The sequence below is a fragment of the Lytechinus pictus genome, chromosome 19, assembly GCF_037042905.1.
Source record: "Lytechinus pictus isolate F3 Inbred chromosome 19, Lp3.0, whole genome shotgun sequence".
NCBI lineage: Eukaryota > Metazoa > Echinodermata > Echinoidea > Temnopleuroida > Toxopneustidae > Lytechinus > Lytechinus pictus.
The window spans coordinates 11,083,467-11,107,599 of NC_087263.1; the positions used below are offsets into that span (position 1 = coordinate 11,083,467).

General features: G+C 36.2%; 1 protein-coding gene and 1 long non-coding RNA gene across 4 annotated transcripts in view; both read right to left on the bottom strand.

Annotated features, from left to right (window-relative positions):
- LOC129282742 (centrosomal protein of 290 kDa-like) overlaps positions 1 to 716 on the bottom strand; it is a 68,593-nt gene extending 67,877 nt beyond the window's left edge. Inside the window, exon 1 of one of the 3 annotated variants that reach the window (XM_064113649.1) lies at positions 569 to 716. The gene's annotated coding sequence lies outside the window, so the exon portion shown is untranslated. The remainder of the gene's footprint in view (positions 1 to 568) is intronic. The other 2 variants (XM_064113647.1, XM_064113650.1) reach the window with 2 other exon arrangements.
- Positions 717 to 2,011: 1,295 nt separating this feature from the next.
- On the bottom strand, positions 2,012 to 4,859 carry LOC135157601 (uncharacterized). The gene is made up of 3 exons (XR_010296596.1): positions 4,423 to 4,859; positions 3,210 to 3,336; positions 2,012 to 2,666 (listed from the first exon to the last, which is right to left on the bottom strand). It is a non-coding gene; the product is annotated as an uncharacterized LOC135157601 (long non-coding RNA).
- Positions 4,860 to 24,133: the final 19,274 nt, after the last annotated feature.

Genomic DNA, 24,133 nt, shown 5'->3' on the forward strand with positions numbered 1-24,133 from the left:
TTTGTAAAATTTGACGAGCGCCCTCTCGCAACGTAGTGGTGAAATTAACCAAGATGGCGCGACACATATACTTTCCATTGACTGCGTGTAACGTGCACGTACGTGAGGCCTAACTGTTAAAATTTGAGGTGAACTGAAATTTTTTTTTTTTTTGCTTGTCAAATTTTCAAAAATGTGCCCTCCCCCTTTTTGGGGAAAACCTGATCCGCCCCGGCCCTGCTTTCTTATTAGAGCTCAAACAGTAAGGGCATCCTTTCAAATGCCAGTCCTCGTTCCCTGTCGTTTTAAGCCCTAGCCTAGCCGGCCAAGCTTTGCCTTTGTCGGACTCGGAGACGGAGTACGAGTTTGGCCTTCCCGACGTCCGACTGAGCAGAGACACGCAAGCTGGCCGGCTGACCTCGGGAAGCTCCGGGGTAGCGTGCAGTCAATGCCGCCAGCGCACACAGCCACTTTTCGCTTCGAAGTGGAGCAGCCTAACTAAGATTTTCAGCCGCTAAGCACAACGTTAGCGTCTTCACAAACAAAACAATAGGGCATGAGAAATTGAAACCATGTCAAGAGAAATTACCGATTGTTACCAGTTACAAGCAAATCGAAAAAGGTATTCTTGTTTTCTCAGCCGAGCTTGAGACAGCTACTGAGCTAGCGAGACTGGCGCCTTCTTTCATCCATTTTTGTAAAGCGTCCATCACAACGCATTTTGCAACGTAGATGGCAGCATGCAAAGGCGGATTCAGGGGGGTGAAACTCCGCTTCTGCATCCGGTCAGAATTGGGGGAAATTTTGGAGGGTCAAAAGTGCACACTGCTCCCATTTTTCGTATACAAGCCTATGGACACCGCCACTGTCTTGGTACACCAGCGAAATGAAGGCGTGGTCATGGAACGTCCTTCGCGCATAGCGTAAAATATGTAAATTAGTATTTTGTCACTAATTAGCATAATGCGCGACCTGATTTAATATCGTTGGTGTCTGTGATTACATCATGTCAGATCATTCGTTTTTTTCCTCCTCAGAGTTTTATTATTCATCTATTTTAATGATCTTTTTGTTATTGCCTGTTAGATTATTACTGCATCGTTGCTTTGTTTTAGCTGCAAATGGCCAGGGTCTTTGCTAAAAAATATTACAGAGGAGGTTCCCAAAGAAAATGTTGCCATATGCGATGACATCTCTTTATGTTTCTGGAGCCCTTTTTTCTTTTTATTGCAGAAAACGAAATGAACCTTTTTTTCATAATATAAACAAAGATAATAACAAATCAAGTTCTTTTCCATAATTTTAGTCTCCAATATAAGTCCTATTATGAATAGCAGTCCTCGGAGCACTTAATTTTAAATGGCGACTTCTATGTCAAACATCAATAATCATGACCTAGGTATATACCATATTTTAGGGGGGAGGGGGTTCTCAAAATTAAATAGGCAAGAGAGCAAACCAATCGTAGGCTATAGGGTATTTCTTTTTTATTTTCAACTGAAAATGTATCTGGTGTAATTTTCATATGGAAAGAAAAAATACATTTTATATGTATGTTTCAAAAATTTGGAGAAATAATTATAGCCCCCCCCCCCCCCCGTTGCCCGTCATGAACAGTAAGGTCTTATAATTGCTTCTTTCAAAACAAACTGAACTTTCACCCCCCCCCCCATCTCTCTCTCTTTCTGTCTTGTCTCTCTCTCAGAAACTGACATAACTATATGCATACAAGCAAATAATTCTCCTGTCATTTTACTTTCTTTCCCACTCTTATCCTTATTTTTCTTGAATAATATTTTAATTGACTGCTGTTTGATCTCATGTAACAGTGGCATCATCACATTTCAGTACAGTGCAACATCTTGTGCCATTTGTGCATAACAGCTCAGCAGCAATACATCATCACAATTAATTGATAAATGAAAATTACCAAGATAAAAAAATTCAATTCAAAATTAACATGTTTATTAAGGAATGCATTTTCTAAAACATTGACATTAACATAAAAAAAATAATTAGCATCTACCAAGCATTAAATTGTATTTTAAAAAATGAAGGCAATGCATAGCTAAAAAGGGCTGTTACTGGGTAAGGGTAGTATGGGGTGGGTATATAAATGTACAAAAATAGGATTAAGTACATTTTTCTACATTGTACAATGTTTGTTAAAATTTCATTCAAAGGATCTCGATGAGCCTATAGTTAATATTCCATAAAAGAGCATAAAAACCTTTGATATTCGTTTATTTTCTTCCACAAAAGTTTGTCACTCAAAAAAATTGGTAAATTCCTTTCAAATTTGCTGACAAGAAATAGTCTACTGATGTGAGAGCACTCCTCATAAGGGGGGGGGGGGGTGGGACACAATGCCAGAATCCTAAAGAGTGCCTTCCCCAATCAATACATTAGCGAATCATTAACAAAATTTGATTTGTCTACTGTCACTGTGGTTAGAATTCAATCTATTTTTGAAATATAGTCTATTTATATATTATTGCAGTGGTAGCCCATTTCACATAACGATAAATGCAACTTAATAACCCTACATAATTTATGAAGACTTGCAGTGGCGTACCGTGGGTCACGGCATCGGGGGGGCACCAGCAAAAATTTTGAGACCGTTTCATATCTCTTCTTGGCACTTATGTTGTGATACCAGTACTTAAACAGCTTAGGAAGTGGGAAACCTGCATGGTAAAAAAGAGAAAAGAACATAATAAGCTGTAAATTATTTTTACTCATCTAGTCCAGTTTAGTAAAAAAAAGATGTAAACTCTATTTTATATCTTCAGTGATAAAACAAGTTTAGCACATGCAGTCACTTTCGTCCCACATCCAGATAAATTCATATATCAATATAACTATCTACAGTATGTTTTGAAAATAAAGAGTGCAAATTAATTCAAATATTTATCAGAATTTTGTGATAACTGTAATAATATCTTGGGTTTTTTATGCAAATGCATGTATAGACAGGAGATATGGATAATTAGTATGCAGTGTTAGAAATGGAAATACTGGTGAATCTGAATTCAAACAAATATTAACTTACAATGGAACTTTAACATTACATGATATCGCATCATGTTTCAGCACAATTGGCCATAGCCCACCCCCTCCCAAAAAAGGGGAAATATTCTTTTATTTATTTATTTATTTATCTTTTTTTTTGGGGGGGGGGGGTGATGAGCTTGGATACAGCCTGTATATTATCAAAACAGTAAGCATACCTTGCAATTTTTCCATTCAGATATCCTGTTCCTCATTAGATTGTAACTAACACTTGCTGATCGGCATGGTTCCCAATTTTGTACTTCTGACTAGGTGTGAACTGCTAAGAACTTGGTCCCATTGGATCTGCAATTGACAATTTAAATTTGAGAGTTTTAGAGATAATAAAATTACTCTTCTTAAACAATATTTTTGAAATTTCCAGCTGCCCATATCCCAGGTCTATGAATGAATATTCCAAACTAGAACAAAAAATTTATCTGGACCCGAAACTTCATTCTCTATCACATAGAGACATAGGCCTACCTCACTCTGTTTATAAAAGTAAAATGATTCCAACCACATATTTCTACAGCTGTATATAGCTGAATCTGGTCTATGCTGGGCCTGTATAACTTAAGAATCACATCACATTTGAATGAAGTAAACACTAAGAACGTTTTCAAATTACCACCCAAGGCCGGGCCCAGGGTATCCTGTTCAAATAGACTTGATTTAGGTCTAGGGTAGGCTATGCCATTTCATTCAAATCTAAGACTAAGACAAGTGACACTTAACATAACAGACATTAATGCTAAGACAATCGTATTTCAACACTGATTATTCTGAAGTAAAGCGTTCCTGAATAAAAGAAACTGCTGAGAATTATACTTTTTCATATGAAGATGAAATAGAGGGGACGGACTAGGCCTATATAAACTTCAACTTTCAAGCTTGAAGTTTGGGCCTAGTCCGTCCCCGCTATTTTCATACCCCATGACTACATCGACAATCTCGCTAGCCGGCTAGCACCGGCGATATCAAAGGCCGGATCCCGCGCGCTCTGACCATATCCCTACATTGACCTAAATTTGAATAGGCCTAAAATCGACAGTTTGTCGTTACTAAAAAACAGGAGGTCGGAAACAAGTCCACATCTACCCCTGATAATTGTCTAATCACAATAAAACTGAAATAAAGGTTTACTTTGGACCTACATGAAGCATTCCGATGAATGTCTAGATCTACGACAAACTATAGACCCCTAGTCCTAGATATACCGGTAGTATTTTTGATAAACTCAATGATCACACTTATTTGGAAGTCAGCTCAGGCAAAAGAAATATTGAAATTGAGGTTTACATAGTGCGTAATACAGGATGAGCCCCGAACCCCGGCAAACACATTACAATTTGCAAGTGAGATCAAAACATGAAAATGAGCGTAACTTACTTTTATTCCTATGGAATGTCATTAGAATAGTATTGATGTTCCCTCCAAGATTTTCCGCTCCAATGAAGTTCACTCAGAAACCATGATTTCGAACATCAATTCTATAAACAGATAATTAGTCTAGCTATTTCGTTTCAGAAACTTCAAATTTGCAGAGTCCAAAAGAACGACACTTCGCACAGATATCGTAGGGAATTGTGGGACGGAAAAAAATGTTTAATGCATGAGTACATGAATAAAACATTAGCGTTTAATCCAATCATACAAGTGCATTATGCGTATTTTGACGTCATTCTCATGAATAAAACATTGACCCTCCAAAATCATCCTTCAAATTGTCCGCCGGCAGCCATGTTGGCTATGTACAAAACCTATGGGAAATAAAAACGCGCGGAAAGAGTTCCCTCTCTAGCTCCCTTCGGGAGCTTATACGTAAGATCGTATCTCTGTGGGCGGATTCTTCTTCTAGTACGGTACCGGTACTTTGGGCTATCAAGTAAAAACAATGACTATTTTTTGTTACCCGGTTTTGACTTTTGCCACTGCTTTTTTGAGTTTTTTTTTCTTTGCAAGGATGAATAGCTTCTTTCTCCTTCATTATTGTTTTTCTATTCTATATTACTTTCTTTTTTCTTTCGTCTTTTCCTATTCTTTTCTTTTTCTCTTTTTTTCACTATTTTGTTTTCTTTTCATTTTGTCCCCTCTATTTTTTCTTTACTGCTATTTTGCTTTTTATCTTGTCTTTTTTTTCTTTTCTTTGTTTCTTTTTTTCTGTATTTTGTCTCCTTTTTCTTTTTACTTTTCTTTTCTTCTTTTTTCCTTTTCTTTTTTTTTCTCTTCTATTATTTTTCTCTTTTTTCTTGATTCTTTTTTATCTTTCCTTTTCTTTTCTGTCCTTTTTTTGCTTAATCTATGATTTATCTTATTGTAATAAATAATCCTTTTTTGCCTTTGTTTTGAATGCAGGAATTTCTGTCTGTACCTGTCTTCCTTATCTTTCTTTGCTTAAGTTTGTGCCCCTGAAATAGGCACATGCCTACTTTGCCCCCACACAAAGTCAGAATATAGTCCCTGAACATGAGCTGATGCTATAAAAAGCGATTGTGCATGGAACTGAGGCTTTGTATCAATAACACCAATGTGATAAATGGGGTGATAAAATCAAATCAAATGGGAAGGTATAAAATACAAAAATTGTACATTGGTAAACTGATACAAGTTCTTGAACATATGGTGAATATGAATCTCAGTAAGGAGCCTGCACTGTAAAAACTGTGGTGCTAAAACTGGCACCAGTGGGTGTTAATAGAGGACCTCACCCTCTGGTGTTAAAATGACACCGTAGAGATTTAATATAACACCAAAGAGTGTACATGGAACAACCAAAGGTGTTGCAATAACACATATAGGTGCTAAACTAACACTGTCAATTTAACACCGGTGTAAAATAACTGGTGTGGTCCTCTATGTACACCGGTTAATACCGCAGATTTTGCTGTGTGTATTTATTTATTTATTTATTTTATTTATTTTGTTTTATTTATTTTATACTGCAGGGTAGGCCTGTTCAGTTCTTAAAACTGCTTTACAAAGGCGCCATGCAGTTTAAAATACATGTCAAGATAACTATGAACAACAACAACAAACAACATCAAAAATACAAAATACAAAATATCTAACATCAGAAACAATTAACACCAAAATATAGAGTGGGAAGTGACAATTTAAACATACATAGCATTGTAAATCAATGGAATATCATTTCGCTTTTTATCAATTCGTATGAAAGGCTTTGCATAATTTTTTAAAAACTAACAAGGAGGTACAAACTTGTAAATTTGAAGGAAGTGCATGAAATAATTTGGGTCCGACATATGCGAAAGATTTTATTTAATGTTCAATTCTAGCTTTGGGAAGCTGAAGGGGGCATCGTAAAGAATACCGTGTCCTGTATTTCACGGGCCGTTTACATACTAAAGGTTTTAAATAATTTGGAATCAAATCATTCATTATTTTATATACAAGAACACAATACTGATATTTTATACGCTGATCTACTGATTGCCACTTCAGTGACTGCAACAAAGAAATTTGTGATGTATTATAATCTTTTTTCAAAAGCATTCTGGCATATTTATTTTGAAGTTTTTGTATCTTATCTAAATGTATTTTTGCACTGCTTCCCCAAGATGTAATACAGTAATCAATGTAAGGTAAAATCATAGAAAAGTACAGCTTCTTCATAAAATCAAAGGACAGTAAGTGCTTAATCCGCCTTACACAACCTATTGCCCGAGATATTTTACAAACGATATTAGTAATATGTTCGCACCAAGTCGAGCCCGGATCGAGCATGACACCTAAGTATTTAATCTTTTTTACATTTTCTAATTGTATGTTCCTGAATTTCACTGACAAATGAGCACCCCTCAACTTTTTCTTTTGACCAAATACCATGGCTTTTGTTTTTTGCGGGTGTAAATGCATATTATTTAAGTCTAGCCATTTACTTATTGAATCAAAATCATCTTGCAAATACTTTTGTACCTCCTTAATTGATTCACCGTGATTAAAAATGGCGGTATCATCAGCATAAAGAGACATTTTAGAATGTACATGCAATTTCAAATTACACATGTCATTAATAAAAATACAAAATATCAATGGACCCAGTATAGGTCCTTGTGGGACACCTGATTTTATCTTCAAAAATTCACTGCGACAACTGTTAATCATTACAAATTGCCTTCTGTCTGTTAAATACGATTCCATCCAGTTGTATTCATTGCCAGTAATACCATAGTACTTAAGTTTTGCAAGTATAAAATTGTGAGGAATAACATCAAAAGCTTTGCGTAAGTCCAAGAAAATACCACCAGTAACATGTTTTCGGTCCATTTTATCATACAAAAAGTCTGTAATCTCAGTTAGACAAGTGACAGTAGAATAAGACGGTCTGAAGCCAGACTGACAATTTGCAAGTAGATCATTTACATTTAAGTACTTATACAATTGATCATGTATTGCTCTCTCTAGTATTTTGGACAGGACTGGAAGCACAGAAATTGGTCTATAATTGTCAATATCAAATGATCCTCCCTTATGTACAGGAGTAATTCTTGCTGTTTTAAAATCTTCTGGAATAACACTAGTTTGTAAAGTTGCATTAAATAAATGGGTTAAAGGGCCAGCTATACTCCCTGCTGCCAGCTTAAGAAACTTAGGGTGAATGCCATCTACTCCGACCGCTTTCGAACAATCAATATGTAATAGTTCTTTCAAAACATACTCCTTTTTGATTGCATAAAATTTAAATTCACAATCTGGAATAAACAGAGTTTGTAAATTGTTTAATAAATCTTTCGAGAAATTACCCGAAGCGGCTTGCAACCTTGAGCCGACTTCATTAAAGGCTTTGTTTAGAACGTGAGCTATTTCATTGTTAGGTATTTGATCATTATCAATTGTTAATTTAACATCATGACTCGTGGTTTTATTTTTCTTAGGTATAAGCTTCGATAAAATGTTCCAGGTTTTTTTAATGTCATTTTCGCAGTCCTTAAATTTGTCCTGATAATACATCTTTTTCAAATTTTTAATCAAGTTATTAGCTCTGTTACGGGAAAACTGAAATTTATTCCACCAATAAATTAATATTGTTTTTCTAAATTGCTTTCGATAATAATCCCTTTCGCGCGCTAACACAAAAAAAATCATCATTTATCCAAGGTACCCCTCTTTGTTTTTGCCGCACTGATATCACGGGGGCATGCCTGTCACAAATGTCCAGGAGTGTGTTTTTAAAGTAGTGCCACAATTTTTCAACGTCAGTCCCACAGGAATAAAACTCATGCCAATCAACTTTCCTTACATCATCTTTAAATTTCTCACTGTCAAAGTACTTGAATGAACGACATTTAGTTATTTTCGGAGAAAGGGATTGATGTTTCCCTTTAATTGCAGTAAAAATCACAGAGTGATCACTAAGTCCAGCTGACTGCACTCCTGACTTAATAATATTGTCAACAAGTGCATCAAAAATACATACCAAATCGATTACTGACTGGCTATGTGATGAAATTCTAGTGGGTTCAGATATAACCTGTGTCATTTGCATTGTAGTAAGGAGACTGGAAACTTTTCTAGAAAGATTATTTATGGTTTGCATATTACAGTTAAAATCACCAAGAAGGATGACGTTGTTTGTAACTGTATACAATTTCTCAAGATTACTTTCAAGACTGTCAAAAAAATCTAAATGATTATCCGGTTTTCTATACAATATACCAATAAATAATGAGCTACTATTGCTACGTTGCAACTCCAACCAAATTATTTCTAAGGCAACAGATTCAAGATCCAATCTCCTTATATACGATAAATTTTCTGATATAAAACATCCCACTCCACCTCCATGAGTACATTTATCCTTCCTCTCAAACTTATAACCTTTAACATAAATCAAGCTATCAGAATGTTCTTTTGTTAACCATGTTTCTGACACTCCTAGTAGATCATAAGGGTTATTATTCAGCCAACATTGTAAATCAGCAACTTTATTAACAATGCTTCTGACATTAAGATGAGCTAATTTTATACCTTTAATATCTTTTAGAGCAAAATCATTAGTTTCGGTTGACCTATCATCATGTGCGTCGACAGAAATATTATTACAGTTATACACGACTTCAGTAGATAGATCAGGATCATTCCAAAAAGGTAATACACTTTGGAGAATACATTTCGGGCACTGCCAATTTTCAAACAGTTCATCTGAATCATAGGTCTCTCTTGAGACCCCGCCACAAACTATATGCACCCACTGTGAACATACAGTGCATAACAAAGCCTTTTGATTTATTTTAACAGATTTATTACAAATTGAACATGGGTATTTAAGCAACTGATCTGAGAAAACATAAGTACTCATGTATCAATTCTATGAGATTCAATGGGTTAAGGTGGCATGTTATAAGTGATCATAAACACGCCCACGCTCCAAGGCATCAAATTTAATTGCGACTCCAATGTGAGAAGTAGAAGAGAGAGAGAGAGAGAGAGAGAGAGGGAGGGGGAGAGGGGGAGAGGAAAGAGGAGGATCGAGTGTGATGTGATAACAATAATAATAATAAAAAAACTACACCTGTCAAGCGGCGCAATGTAAGGTTTGTCCCCCCGGTTGCGACCCCCCCCCCCCCTCCTTTCCCCTATTCATTAACATAATGGAATATTTTCCTGGTGAGGGGTACATTGTGCATGAGTCTATACTGCCTTCATTTCTATCTATTTATTACTAATTTATAACTAATTATGTACCCCGGCAATCGAGTCCTGCCGCCACAATGTATATATGCACCTTGCCCACTCCCTCGGGAGCATTCCGACAAGCTTCCAAACTCACTATTGCTCGGCATTCAACCTGATTAATCATCAACGCAGAGAATGCAGTGAAAGTTCTCAGCCTACACAATAAAAATGATACCCCCGTACCAATTCAGTAAGCCCTGTAACAAAATTTTGTTATTTGATCGAGTTTTAAGCTTACTGAATTTCAAGTGCCCATTTATCATTTTGCGGAATATGGCGGAATGGTAGAGTAAAGGGAGGCAAGGGGCGTATCCAGGATTTTTTTTTTCGCTGGGGCCGTGGCAACTGCGAACCTTAGGTCAGCCTATATTTTTAAGATTTTAATTCCTAATTTATTCCCTTTCCCTTTCACTTTTCTCTCTCTCTCTCTTTTTTTATATATCCTTCCTTCTCTTTACCTTCTCGCTTTTCCTTCCTTTCCCCTCTCTCTCTCTTCCATTCTTTTTCCTCCTGCCCCTTTTCATTATTATTTTTTGGGGGGAGGGGTGGCGGTGGGGTTCAAGTTTGTGTGGAGGTGTTCTTTCTTTGTTTTCTCTTTGGATCATTTTACCGTTTCTGAAATGAAAATGAGTTTCCATCCGATTTTGTATAATTGATTTCCTAAGTACTGGCGACGCCTCTCCCTAATTCTCTCTTTCCTTCTCCCTCTCTTCCTTCTCTGTCTTTTTTCTATCTACCTCTCTCTCTCTCTATCTTTCTCGACCTCTCTATCCCCCCTTTATGGGGAGCTCTCTCAAACCACTCCATACTCAACCACATACATGCCCACTAGTCTGCTGTGCAAACCCTTCACTCGAGTAAACCGGGTCTGCAAATTGCAGCCTGATCATGCCTTGTGTACTGAAGGCCCTCTCGCTGTGCTAGTCTTTGCGTGGAGACACACATGTTGATCAAAGTTTCAATCAGGATCTGTGCCTGCAGACTACATGCCCACACCCACGCGCACAAACCTGCATACAAAGGGGATGGTCCAGTGATTGTCAGGGGAGGGACATCCATAAGAAATAACAGCATAAACAAATGCTTTTACCATTCTTAGCCCCCCCCCCCCCCCAGCACCTGCGCCATGCCCATACTATCGACCTAGTCATGCGCATCGGATAAATCGGATCCATGGGCCGCGGAATCGGGGAGGGAGGGGGGTCCACCCCCCCCCCTTCCACACACGCTTATCTTGAAACCGTGTACAAAACGTAATAATAGTAAAAATGATGATACTACTACTTCTACTGCTATTACTACTAATGATAGTAATAATATTAATAATAATAATATTGATAATGATAATAATAATCTAATAATAATAATAATAATAATAATAATGATAATAATAACGATAATAACAACTCTAATTTACACAGGGTAGCCACTCTCAGGTGTAAGCTATATTTCCAGCGGGCTGTAAACGTAAACATATGAACATCTGGTTGTGATTGTTTGCTTGGTAAGCCCTCAATTTCGGCTACCCCCCACCCTCGGCACCCCCCCCCCCCCCCGGGGGCCCACTTACACGGCCGCTGATCAAGTACTCCTCTCAGTTTTGGTTTTTATAACGTCTATTGAAAAAAAATTATTGTATTTCCTCTTACCGAGGTAACAGTACTATCTTCTAATATAGTCTTGTTTGATAAAATCTGATTAAAACATTCCTTAGTCAATAATACGAATTATTGGGCCATGGTTCGCCGATCATCATTGGGTAAACATTCCATCGCATTAATTTGAACCGAGATTTCAGAAAATGGTTTCAAACAAATTATTATGTAACATGGCTATATCAATGATACGTGTGAATAATAAACGTAAAGCTGCGCTGAAAGTTCCTGTTAGATTGTAATAAAGAAGAAAAATACTGCCCGTAGAAGTCTTCCAGTTAAATATTGTAAGCGCTTTTGGGCTAACGACTACTTCTGCTGCTACTACTATATACTGCTGCTGCTGCTGCTGCTGCTGCCGCTGCCGCTGCTGCTACTACTACTACTACTACTACTACTACTACTACTACTACTACTACTACTACTACTACTACTATACTACTACTACTACTAATACTATTGCGTGTCAGCAGGAACATCCCGACTCGTTGCAATTATGTTATTCTATGTTCTTCATGTCACTCCCCTCTTCTTCGCCACTTTCTCTTTTTCTTTCTACCTCACTCAATTTTCTACTTCTATTTTTAAGTCCTATCACCCCTCTCTCTCTCTCTCTCCATTACTCTCTCTCTGTTCTCCTGTGCTTATCCCTTTATGAGATACATCTTTTAAGTAGACCTATATGTGTTGATATACATGTAGAATATTGTAATTATGTTTTCGTTATATTGTACTTCAAGATTTTTTTGTGTGACTTTACCCTTTCAGCATGTGATGCTAGTCAATTTCCATGTGCATATATACCTATATAAATAAATAAGTAAATAAATGAATAAAGAAATAAATGAATAAATGAATTAATTAATAATAAATAGTACATGGTAAGAACTATGTATTTTCTTTCATTGTCAAGTGTTCTGTTTATACAGTATTACAGTATGAAAGTTTTTTTACCTTCTAAACTGGCAATATACACTTGGACTATTGGGGTTGAAGACTTTTTTTTTTGCTTGTCTTTTTTTTTTTTGGTACGAAATCCTTTATTTGTGGTTGAAGACCTTTTTTTTTTGCTTGTCAAATTTTGTGCGCGGACGAAATATCCTCCAAAAAATTTGCCCCCCTTTTGGAAAATCCTGGGTACGCCGCTGATGCGCATTTTTTTTATTGTCTTTAAAAAAAAATTTCAAACAGCTATGTCACAAATGTTTCTTTTCTTCAGTTTATGTATAGACTATTTTTAGATTATTATTTCATTTTTATTCATATTACCCCAATTTCAATACTTTATAAGTGGTTTTATGCGAAAACCGGAGGAAACTACCTGAACGAGCTAGACATTATACACTTACCATTTTTCTTCAAACTTTGACAAGTTGACTGTTGACCGTATAGTCTAGTAAACATTGTTGATTGGCTTCAGGTTTGCATAACATGTGTTAATTTCACTTCATTTTTTTTTGAAAGAGGGGAGCTCAAATGAAGCAAATCCATCTCAAAAGTAATCACAATTTCGAGGTGAATGATTACGTGGAATGAAATGATACGAGTATTTTGCATTTATTCAATCACATTGTTGGGCATACAATTACGGTTACTGAAATGATTTCGATTTAGACTTTCTCCGAAAAAAGCACCCTTTCTCTTGTTAAATCCTTCCTTCCCCTCCATCGTACACAGCAAAAAATGCGGTGTTAACCGGTGTACATAGAGGACCACACCAGTTATTTTACACCGGTGTTAAATTGACAGTGTTAGTTTAGCACCTATAGGTGTTATTGCAACACCTTTGGTTGTTACATGTACACTCTTTGGTGATATATTCAATCTCTAGGGTGTAATTCTAACGCCAGAGGGTGTGGTCCTCTATTAACACCCACTGGTGTCAGTTTTAACACCACAGTTTTTACAGTGTAGGCTCACTGGGAACTTGGTTAAGGGGCCATGCTCCAAGCCATGCCCTCATCCTGATAAAAGATATAAATGAAAAAAAAATCATGAGCAAATAAAAAACAAAAAACAGAAAAGAAGAGAATAGAAAAGAAAAAAAAATGAAAAAGGTGTGAGGCACGATATAATTTTCTGAATAACACGTAAAAATCTATCACAACATAGGATTTTAGTATCATATACACTGTAAAAACTGTGTTGTTAAAACTGACACCAGTGGGTGTTAATATAGAGGACCACACCCTCTGGTGTTAAAATTACACCCTAGAGATTGAATATAACACCAACGAGTGTACATGTAACAACCAAAGGTGTTGCAATAACACCTATAGGTGCTAAACTAACACTGTCAATTTAACACCGGTGTAAAATAACTTGTGTGGTCCTCTATGTACACCGGTTAACACAGCAGTTTTTGCTGTGTATAAATGAAAAAAAAAATCATGAGCAAATAAAAAACAAAAAACAGAAGAGAAGAGAATAGAAAAGAAAAAAAATGAAAAAGGTGTGAGGTATAATATAATTTTCTGAATAACACGTCAAAATCTATCACGACATAGGATTTTTGGTTCATATATGGGTCAAAATATTCGCTTACGAGCTTCGTTTTTTTATCGCAGTTTTGCCCATGCACCATGTTTGGCCTCTTACACCTTTACGTTTGAAGGGAAAGTTCACCCTGACAGAAAGTTTGTTCTAAAAATAGCAGAAAAATAACTTGCCGAAAGATTGAGGAAAACCCATCAAAGAATACAAAAATAATTAGAATTTTTATTATTTCATTCATGACGTCATATGCGAGCAGCTTTCCTTCATATCTAATGGTAAAAAAAATCAGTGGAATGTAATTTCCTCAGAAAATTGAAAATGGGTTTTACTGAACCTTCAGAATATCAATTTACAAATCATTTCACGCCCATTCTTGAAAAGAAAACAAAAATAAGTCATCAGGGACCATTGTAAATAATGAAATTTATGCATTTTATATTACATGACATATCGGGCAGCTCCTCGTTTATGACGTCACAAGTCCAAACCTTAAAATGCTAATAACTTTCTTCATCCTTAACACATTTTCCTCAAACCTTGACCAATAAATTTTATTTTTTCCCTTATTTTGTAAAACAAACTTTTCTTCGTGGTGAACGTCCCCTTTAAATGAAATAACAAGAGTATCTCGCCTTTATCATGTTTATTACATTTTTCGGTGTAAAATCGTTGCAATAAGAATCAGTGGCGAATCGGGGGGGGGGGGGGGGGGCACAGCCGTCCCCCCCCCCTGAGAGCCATAATCAAAATTTTTAATGTAAATGTACAGTTTTTACCAAAGTGTGCCCCCACCCCTTTTGAAAGTAAGGACCTTTTTTCTAATTTTTATCGGGAAAATGTGCCCCCCTGGAAAATCCTGGATCCGCCCCTCATTAGAATGATGTGTATGTTGTTGTTTTAGACGTTTTCTGCGCACTACCCCTCCTTTCCAGACCCCGGGTCCACCCCCTTGGAAATGAATGTCAGTGACTGTGAACCCGTTGGTATTTACAAGGTCGGCGATGGCATTCCGACAGTGGCCCCTTTCCTCCTTCCACGCTATAAAGAAATTGCGTTCAGCCCAGTACGGTGGCGGCTTCGGGTTAAAGTTAATTCGTGCACCGAGCGGCACCGTAACATTCTCACCATAAAAGGGCTTAGAGAGCGGACGACCGTTAGCCCCTGATCTTCCACCCCTCTTTAAAAAAGATCAATAAATAAAATAAAAATAAATTTAAACTAAAACTGTGATCAGGGGACATGTAACACAAAGCTTAATAATTTGTATGTTTACAGTTGATAGCGCGTATTAAGCACGGTCATTAATGTAATGTAAAATCAATTCTTCAAACAGCTATCAAGATACGCCTTACCATGGATGGCTACGGGGTCCACTGGCACTGGTAAACAAGTGGGGGCCCTTGGTGCCATACCCCCCCCCCCCCAAAAAAAAAAAAAAAAATAATAATAATAATAATAATAATAATAATAAAAAATAATAATAATAATAATAATAATAAATAATAAAAAATAAAAAAAATAATAAAGTTTCCCCGACCACTAAAAAGAAAGACAAAGAAAATAAGACAGGGAAGGGGTGATTTATTACATTATTGCATCTAAACATTAGGCCCGATTTCAAAATTTATAATTTTTTCCCTATTCATTTTTTTTTCTTGCTCACCTCTTCGGTCACTCGCAACGTGTTTTATTTTTTGTTCCTTTTATTTTATCAATTTTCTTAAAATGTCGCGTGTGCCATGTCTCTCCCCCCCTTTTTTTTTTGGGGGGGGGGGGGCTCATTATATGGCCTGCAACTGGTGGCAAAAAGTCGTAACATTGTAATTGTGCCCCTGCTTAACAAAAACAAAGACAACGAGAAACAAACACATGAGAAGGAATCGATCATTCCCCCTCCGCGTTCACACAAATTTACCTGATTGACCTCACATCTTATTAGGAATGAAAAAATACATGACAGCATTGCTGAAAATAGAGCGTTCTCATTAACCATGTTAACAGAAACCACGGATGTGATGTGAACTCCTGTATGATGGAATAGGTGTCTGAACGGTCCTTAGGCTCTAATTCGAAAACGCGACGTACGTGCCTTGGGCTGTGTGAACATTCTCGCACTCCGTTTCCTATAATAGAAATGCTCTTAACGCACGAGTCTGGAAAGTCAATGACTGAATTGCTGATTGATTCCCAATCATATCTGCTCCCCATGACCAAAACATGACATACCGAAACAATTTCAAACTAAATGTTAAATTTTGATAAAAGTCGAATTAGAGCCCATAGACAAAATACATCGGATTTAAAAACAAAAATATATGTTTATGATAATAAATAACTAAATCTCCAGTTCACTTCCGAATGAATATGACTTTTTAGCATGAAAATTTTGACACCCCTGGACTAGTCCCCCCCCCCCCCACCTACAAAATAAATGAAATGAATAAATAAGAAAATGAATAAACATAAATTTAAATAATGAATGAATAAATAAAGTCAAATTAGATTAAAGTAATATTCGATCGGGAGTGAAAAATCTATTTAATATATTCTTCACTCCCAATCAGGCGCGTAGCCAGTGGGGGGGGGGGGGCGGTAGGGGCTGGTCTAACAAATTAGAGCATGTTAAATTTTCAGAGAAATTTGTAAAAATAGAGCTTCAACGCCATTCGCGGGAGGGAATATTTCCTCCCTGCATATACCCGTCTTCTACTCTGTTTTGCGAGATAAGGAATCGTGATGTAGCTATAGATTTTACAATCAAATTTGATGTGACAAAAGTAGTCATTTTATACCACTTCTGTTCTCCATGTTATATTCAAATTCAAATTCAAATTCAAATTTATTTATGTCACTTCCATCAAACAAAAACAAATATATTACTTTTGTTCTCATTTTTTTTTGTAAAAGGTTTTTTTTAGCTTCCGCGCTTCGCGCGTTAAATTTCGAATTCCTAAATCCTTACCAAATTTTGGGCGCCCATTAATTTTATAATCACAGCAAGTCATCTGAATTCGAGTTGATAAGGGTGCTAGAGACGCAAGAGGCGACTTTGATTGAAATTGATGAGATAAAAAAAAAACCTTCGTGCTTCGCGCGGGAGGTGGGAGGAGAACCCCCTCCCTGCACCCTCCTCCTAGGGAGCGCGCTTTGCGCGTTCTGTAAGTGTTGGCCATTTGTCTATGGTGTTGGCATGCTTCGCGTGCACTTACCACCCCCTCCAAAATTAGATCCTGGCTACGCGGTTGCTCCCGATCGAATATTACTTTTGTCCGGTCAAAAAAAAAAGCGGTTTGACAAGCTAAAAGGAAAACCAACTAAAAATCATTACCAAATGAAAGTGATTATTGTCCACCCCCCCCCCCCCAAAAAAAAGGGAGAGATATGTGACTCAGTCCTTTGTGTTGATGGTAAACTAAGCTTATATAATTATTGTCATGATTGTAGTGTACCTATCACTGGAATTTCCAGGCGATGCGCTGAAAACAAGGGTGATGGAGCTTCCCAGAGCCATGGAAAAAATGTCAACATTCAATAAATATTGACTAAAATTGATAAGGCTGATTAGGGTCTGAATTTAAGTTAAATCCTAGTTATTTCAAAAGAAGTGCTATCCAAGTGTGAAATTGAGGAATTTGTTTGTTTATTTTCATCGCTTAACTAGTCATTTATTTGAAGTGATATCACTACTGAGTGCCAGGCATGTATTTGAAGAATTGTATAGCGATTTGTAACCACAAGGAATATGTGGTATATACCTATTACTCAGTCGATTGGAATCGTTAGGGGTTTTCAGCATGTAAAATAATATTCACTATGGCAACAATGTTACATTTGCAGATAATAGTAAATCGAATGAACAATAAAAAACAAGTTTTGCGCAAGGGTCCTTCATATGAACATTAGAGTAGTTGTTTAACAGTGCATGTAAACAACCATGCCTAATATACTGAGAACAAAGAATTAGAAATAAAAATTGTTTGCTTAAGAATATACTATTTAAAATGTCAATGCAACGACTATAACGTTCATATGTAGTAAACAGCTTCATTTAAAAGAAAGAACGTTTTTACTGTGTTTAATAACATCAACAACAAAACAGATGATTAACTCATTCAAGAAAAATATGGCTTGAAAACGAGCATTCCATACTTTTTTTTAAGGAAAAAAAAATGAGTTTGAAAAATAAGTTGGCCCTATCTGCATACACACTATCCGAACAGAGAAGATTAAGTGAGAAGCGAAATTCCCCAATACAGAATACAGTACACGCGGGATCTAACTGTATGATATGTTTCATGTCAAATTTGACAGGTGGCGTGTCTATTGCCTGACAATATGACCCCAAATGGTAAGTATTTTCATAAATTTGCCTAGATTTCATATCTTACATCATATTCAATTTGCGTTTCTCGTCCTGTTCTCTTTACATCGGGGCTTGTATTCTTGTGGGGGCGTCAGGTCTGGTAGTCTTACTCTCCAGGGTCATGGGCAGGGGTGGATCCAAGATTTCTGTTTTTCCATTTCAAAGGGGGCGGTATTTTGTACAGGAAAAATATTGACACCCTCCAAAAAAGAGTTATTCCTACCAATTCGAGCTCATTTTGTTCCAGGAAAAAAATGACAAGCAACAAAACGTATATACATGTATATATATATATATATACCAAAGGGTAGATAGCTCTGGGGAACCTTGATTTAAGCTACGCCTACCATTGTTCTCTTCATCCATTTCCTTACAATATTTAAATAAAAAAAGAGTTGCCAAAGCTGTTGTACATGTATAACTTTACACACATATATATATATATATATATATATATATATATATATATATATATATATATATATATATATATATTAATGAGGCAAAGTGGTAATGCATTGTACTTAGTTCCAACAGTTTATTTTGAATTCCAAATTTTCGACGTTAAACATACGTCTTCCTCAGGGATACAATAAAGCTCACAGAGACAAGAACTGAAATAATAACATTCATGATTGTGGTAGTCATGGAACCGCGCACAAAACAGCATCACCATCATAATAATAATAAAAAAAGCATATTGGAGGCGCAGGCTGTAAAAGTTATCGCGTGAGGATATCATTGTTACGTAACAATCACTTATTATGACGCCACCACAATCATGAAAATGCAAGAATAGAAAGGATAAAGGCTTATATATCAAGATAATAAATTGAAAATTTGGAATTCAAAATAAACTGTTGGAACTAAGTACAATGCATTACCACTTTGCCTCATTGATATCTTCTATGTCCAACACGCGGAACGTAATATCGTTATATATATATATATATATATATATACATATCATATACAGTGCGTATCAAAAAAAAGTTTACACTTTGAAAATATCCTTTAAAATTATACATTTGTAATACCCTAAAGATTTTTCCACATTTTAACATTGGTACAGATCCATTTAAGCAAATGACGATATAACTGTCGAAAAATATTTCTGCTTGAGTGAGCACCACTTACTTTTGAAAAGTTAGTGAAAAATGATTTGCGCAGAACTTTGAAATAGTTATGCGAATAAAAGTAGACCTTAATCATGAAGAACACGTGGAATTGCTAGTAAAATTGATTTGGAGATATCTTTTACCTTTCTTGACTTGTTTCTTTGCCCAAAACACTTCAAAAAGTGCATTTCACCCAACCCCACTCCCCCACACACCGAGGCCATCGTGACGATATTTGCTTTACACTGAGCTGTGATTTACATGAAATGGCTTAGGCTTGATTTTCATTTTGTTAATCATTGTCAAGCTTGGGAAAAGTGTGGAGAAACAAGTATTAAATGAAAAATGAAATGTAAACCCACTTTAAATGATAAAAACTTAGTGAAAAAATGCTGGAGATGTCTGATATAAACTTTTGTTCAGATTTAGTTATGTCCTCAGATCCAGCTGGCACAAAAAGGGTAAAGGTTGTGCTTACTAAGTGTTTAAATTTCAATTTGGGTGGCAAAATTGTTACAAAATGCTTGAATGTATCCGTTTTATTTCAATTGACTAAAAGTGCAAGGGAAATGTGTGAGAAATGTTTAAAAGGGTAAGTTTGATTTTGCCCTTTCCCCTTGACACAGCGGTGAAAACAAGCATTTCTGCGCAAACAGATTTCTGCGAGCTTTACAAAAATGGACAGTGCTCACTCGAGTGTAACATTCCGTCAAAACTTTTACTTTCATTGGATAGATGAGACCCAAACCCAAGATTATATGTGAAAAAATTACCCACATGTTGTATTTCTTTTAATTCCCAGGGCTTTTTCAAAGTGTAAACTTTTTTTTGATACGCATTGTATATAAAGTTTGGAAATCTGATCAATAACCCCTCCTCGGTTTTAGTAAATATTAATGTGTAATTAATATCAATGAATAGACCATTTAATTCTCGTTAAAATGATACCCTACATGATATGATTATGGTTTATGTGGAGGTGCAGTGCCTTGAAATGTGGGGCAAAAGTTGCACAATGACACAATATTGAAAGTCACTGTTCTTTTTTCCGTGGTGATGAGTGAGTTTCTCAGCGGTTTCTTTTGACTTTGATCGATAATTCCTCATGGATTTGAGAAAATATTAATGTGTAATTACTAATAATGAATAGATCATTTCATTCTCTTTAAAATGATACCCTACATGATATGATTATGGTTCACATAAGGTGCAGTGCCTTGAAATATGGGGCAAGGTCAAAATTCAAGAGTTGCAAAATGACACAATATGGAAAGTCACTGTTCTTTTTTCAGTGGTAATGAGTGAGTTTCTCAGCAGTTTCTTTTGTTTTCATGCACCTTATCATCAACATTAACATGGAATCAAACACACCTCTGCACAAGCAAACACACAACAAACAAACATGCATGGGCATTTCAAACCATGACTAAAAGTCTCAAACCGTGTTATCTCACAGAACCATCACCACTGTACAGAAGCAGGGGCTTGATTTGAATGGATTTTCATCTCTATTGACACTGACAAAAAGAATCATGTTCTGTAATTGACCCTTCATGACTATTTCTGCTCGTTTTGCAGCTTTTCAATTCAGACCTCATCCAACACTTTTGAATCCTGCTTTTTTCGTGATGGCATGATCTTAACAAGCGGTATCAGTTTAAAGTGAATTTAATGATCTTTTGAATAATATCGAATATGCATTGTGTAAAATTGGGAGTTGGGAGAAATTAATGGCCAAACTCAGATTTCCAAACTTTTTTTGCTCGTTTTGCAGCTTTTCAATTCAGACCTCATCCAACACTTTTGAATCCTGCTCTTTTCATGATGACATGATCATAACAAGCATGGTATCATTTTATAGAGAATCAAATGATCTTTTGAATGATGTAAAATATACATCGTGTAAAATTGGAAATTGTGAGAAATTAAAGGCCAAACACAGATTTCCAAACTTTTTTTGAGGGGTTTATTGTATCCCTGAGGAAGACGTATGTTTAACGTCGAAAATTTGGAATTCAAAATAAACTGTTGGAACAAAGTACAATGCATTACCACTTTGCCTCATTTATATATATATATATATATATAATCATAAAAGGTTTAGTAAATGCCGTAGAAATAAAATCATAGATTTTGAAAGGATTTTTTGCTCCTTTTAAAATCTATGATTTTATTTCTATGGCATTTACTAAACCTTTTATGATTATTTTATTCCATATGCCGAAGCAAACTATTTCTATTATATATATATATATAGGCGGCATCAAACAGCAGGTGAGTCTAACGCCTTGGCAATAATCATAATAACGACCCCTTATTCCTTAAGCAAGTTACCGAGTATTTCTTAAATAATGAGAACAGAAAACTGTATAATGATATTCATTTCCTCTATATGCCGGAAGAAAATATGTTTATACTTACTTCATCATTTGACATGTTTGACAACGTTAGGCTTTTATACATATACGTATCCTATCTGAACTGGCGTACAGATAGGGGGCATGGGGGCGGACGACCCAACATTTTCACCACCAATAAAAAAAAAATTAGAAAAAGTAGGAACAGGAAAGGATAAAGGTGGAATGTCATATTATTTTCAGAATATTATGTCAAAATCTATCACAAAATTACATTTTTTTTTTCTTCAACAAGTCATCTTTTTTAGCGGCATTTTAGAAAATTTGCCCAATATGCCGTGTCTGGCCCCTTAATTTACTTTGGGCTCTTTATGCCACTAAACTGGTATACACCATTGAAAGACGATGCTAGATTAAAGTTTCCAGCTAGGACAATTTCAATGAAATCATTGGTTTCGACTGGCTGGGGAGCACTCTTCTCTAACTGTTTCCATGGTAACTGTCTGAGCTGACAATTGTAGTATAGTGCTGACAACTTTCATGAAACATCCCCGGCCGGTTTAATTCATTTCATTTTCATGTTTTTGTGCATTGCTTATTTTCTCATTTCACTGCTTTCCAGTCTGCGTCATGTATCCGCATATCTGAGAGTAAGAATATTAATATCAGAGCAGCTATCTATCATTCACATTTATGATAATTTATGACCAAGTGAGAGCCAAAAAATTCCCGATTATAAACAGCCATCAGGAAGACGTGCACCTTGGTGAGAAAATTGTGTGCTCATTGTAATAACAATCACTGTGCACAATGTTCATGACCTTATTGCCGCTGTAAAACAAGATTGAAAATGTACGTTCTTCCACTCTAACTATATAATGATAATAATAGTAGTAGTAATGATCATGATGATAATAATGATAATAGTAATGATGATGATAATACTACTACTACTACTTCTGCTGCTGCTACTACTACTACTACTACTGCTACTACTATTACTACTACTACTATTACTTCTACTACTACTACTAATACTACTAATACTATCATTACTAATAATAATAACAATAATAATAATGATAATAATATTAACTGCTAGTTTTTATATAACGCTTTTCACAGTGACGGCTCAAAGCGCTTTCGAGCTTACCCCGGTCATTGGATTCAATTTAATCCCGCACGAAAAGTGCACAATTTCCACTCCCTGGGGAGCATTCCTTGCATTCATCGCAGCCTCATAATGGCGCTGGCAAATTCAAACATACAATAACTTTCGCATCCTACCTGGTGCCCATTTAGCACCTGGGTCGAAAGGGGCAAAGTGTGAACACCTTTAGCGCATTGCTGAAGGACGCTAGAGCGCGGTGGGATTCGAACACACGACCCTCTGTTTACAAGGCGAGAGTCAGAACCACTACACCACGGCTCTTTCATACACACTTTCGGAAAATGTTTTTAATGAACTTAGTTGGGTGGTTTACATATGAATCTACCAACTGTTGGTTACGAAACATCTGGCTTCCTTCCTTTGAGATGCAGTTTTATTTTAACCAACAGTCAATAGAGGGTATAATATAGGTTCATATGTTAATCAACCTTTTTTTTCGGAGAGTGTACAGTCTGGACAGGTAGCCAACATTAAATTTGCCATCCCTGTGAACTATGTTTACATGCAGAATCATTATTTAAAAATATTATGAAGACATTATATTTGGCGTTTATCTTCATAATCCCAAAGTAATATGTTCATGATTATAGTAAAAATAATCAATTCACTTGATTTACATTCACCAACAAACCGTAGTGAAGTAATGTTCTCGCGTGGGTAATCTGGCAGCTTAAACATGGCTTAATTGTAGATGATTTTTACTCCGAGGTTAATATTGGCTACTTCCAAATCATTTCTCCGAAAGGCTAATTTTCCTTTAGTTAATAGTAAACACAAAGCCCGTTGTTTAATTAGCTCATTTTATAATGTGAATTGGTGCTCAGGGCATGAGGCAATAGAGAGTTTTCGCATGGACCTATTATGGACCTATCACCACATGATCTACTTTCATTAAGTCTAATGCCATTCCGTCTAATAACCAGTTGGTCCAATAGTCATTTAGTCCATATACCATTTGGTCTAAGTAAACTGAAGTGTTAATTGTGCAAAATGAAGTGATAGAAAATGGGTATTGGACCAACTGGTTATAAGACAAAATGGTAATAAACGAATTGCTGATTAGACGAACTGATGATTGGACCAAACGGTTGTTAGACGAACTGTTGATGGACGGAATTGCATTAGACTAAATGAAGGTAGACTATGTGGTGAGTGGACGAGCTGGCAGTAGACGAATGGGCAATTTGCCCAATTATGTCCATGGTTTTCGCAATCGCGACGCAGATCGAATTCCAGAACACAGT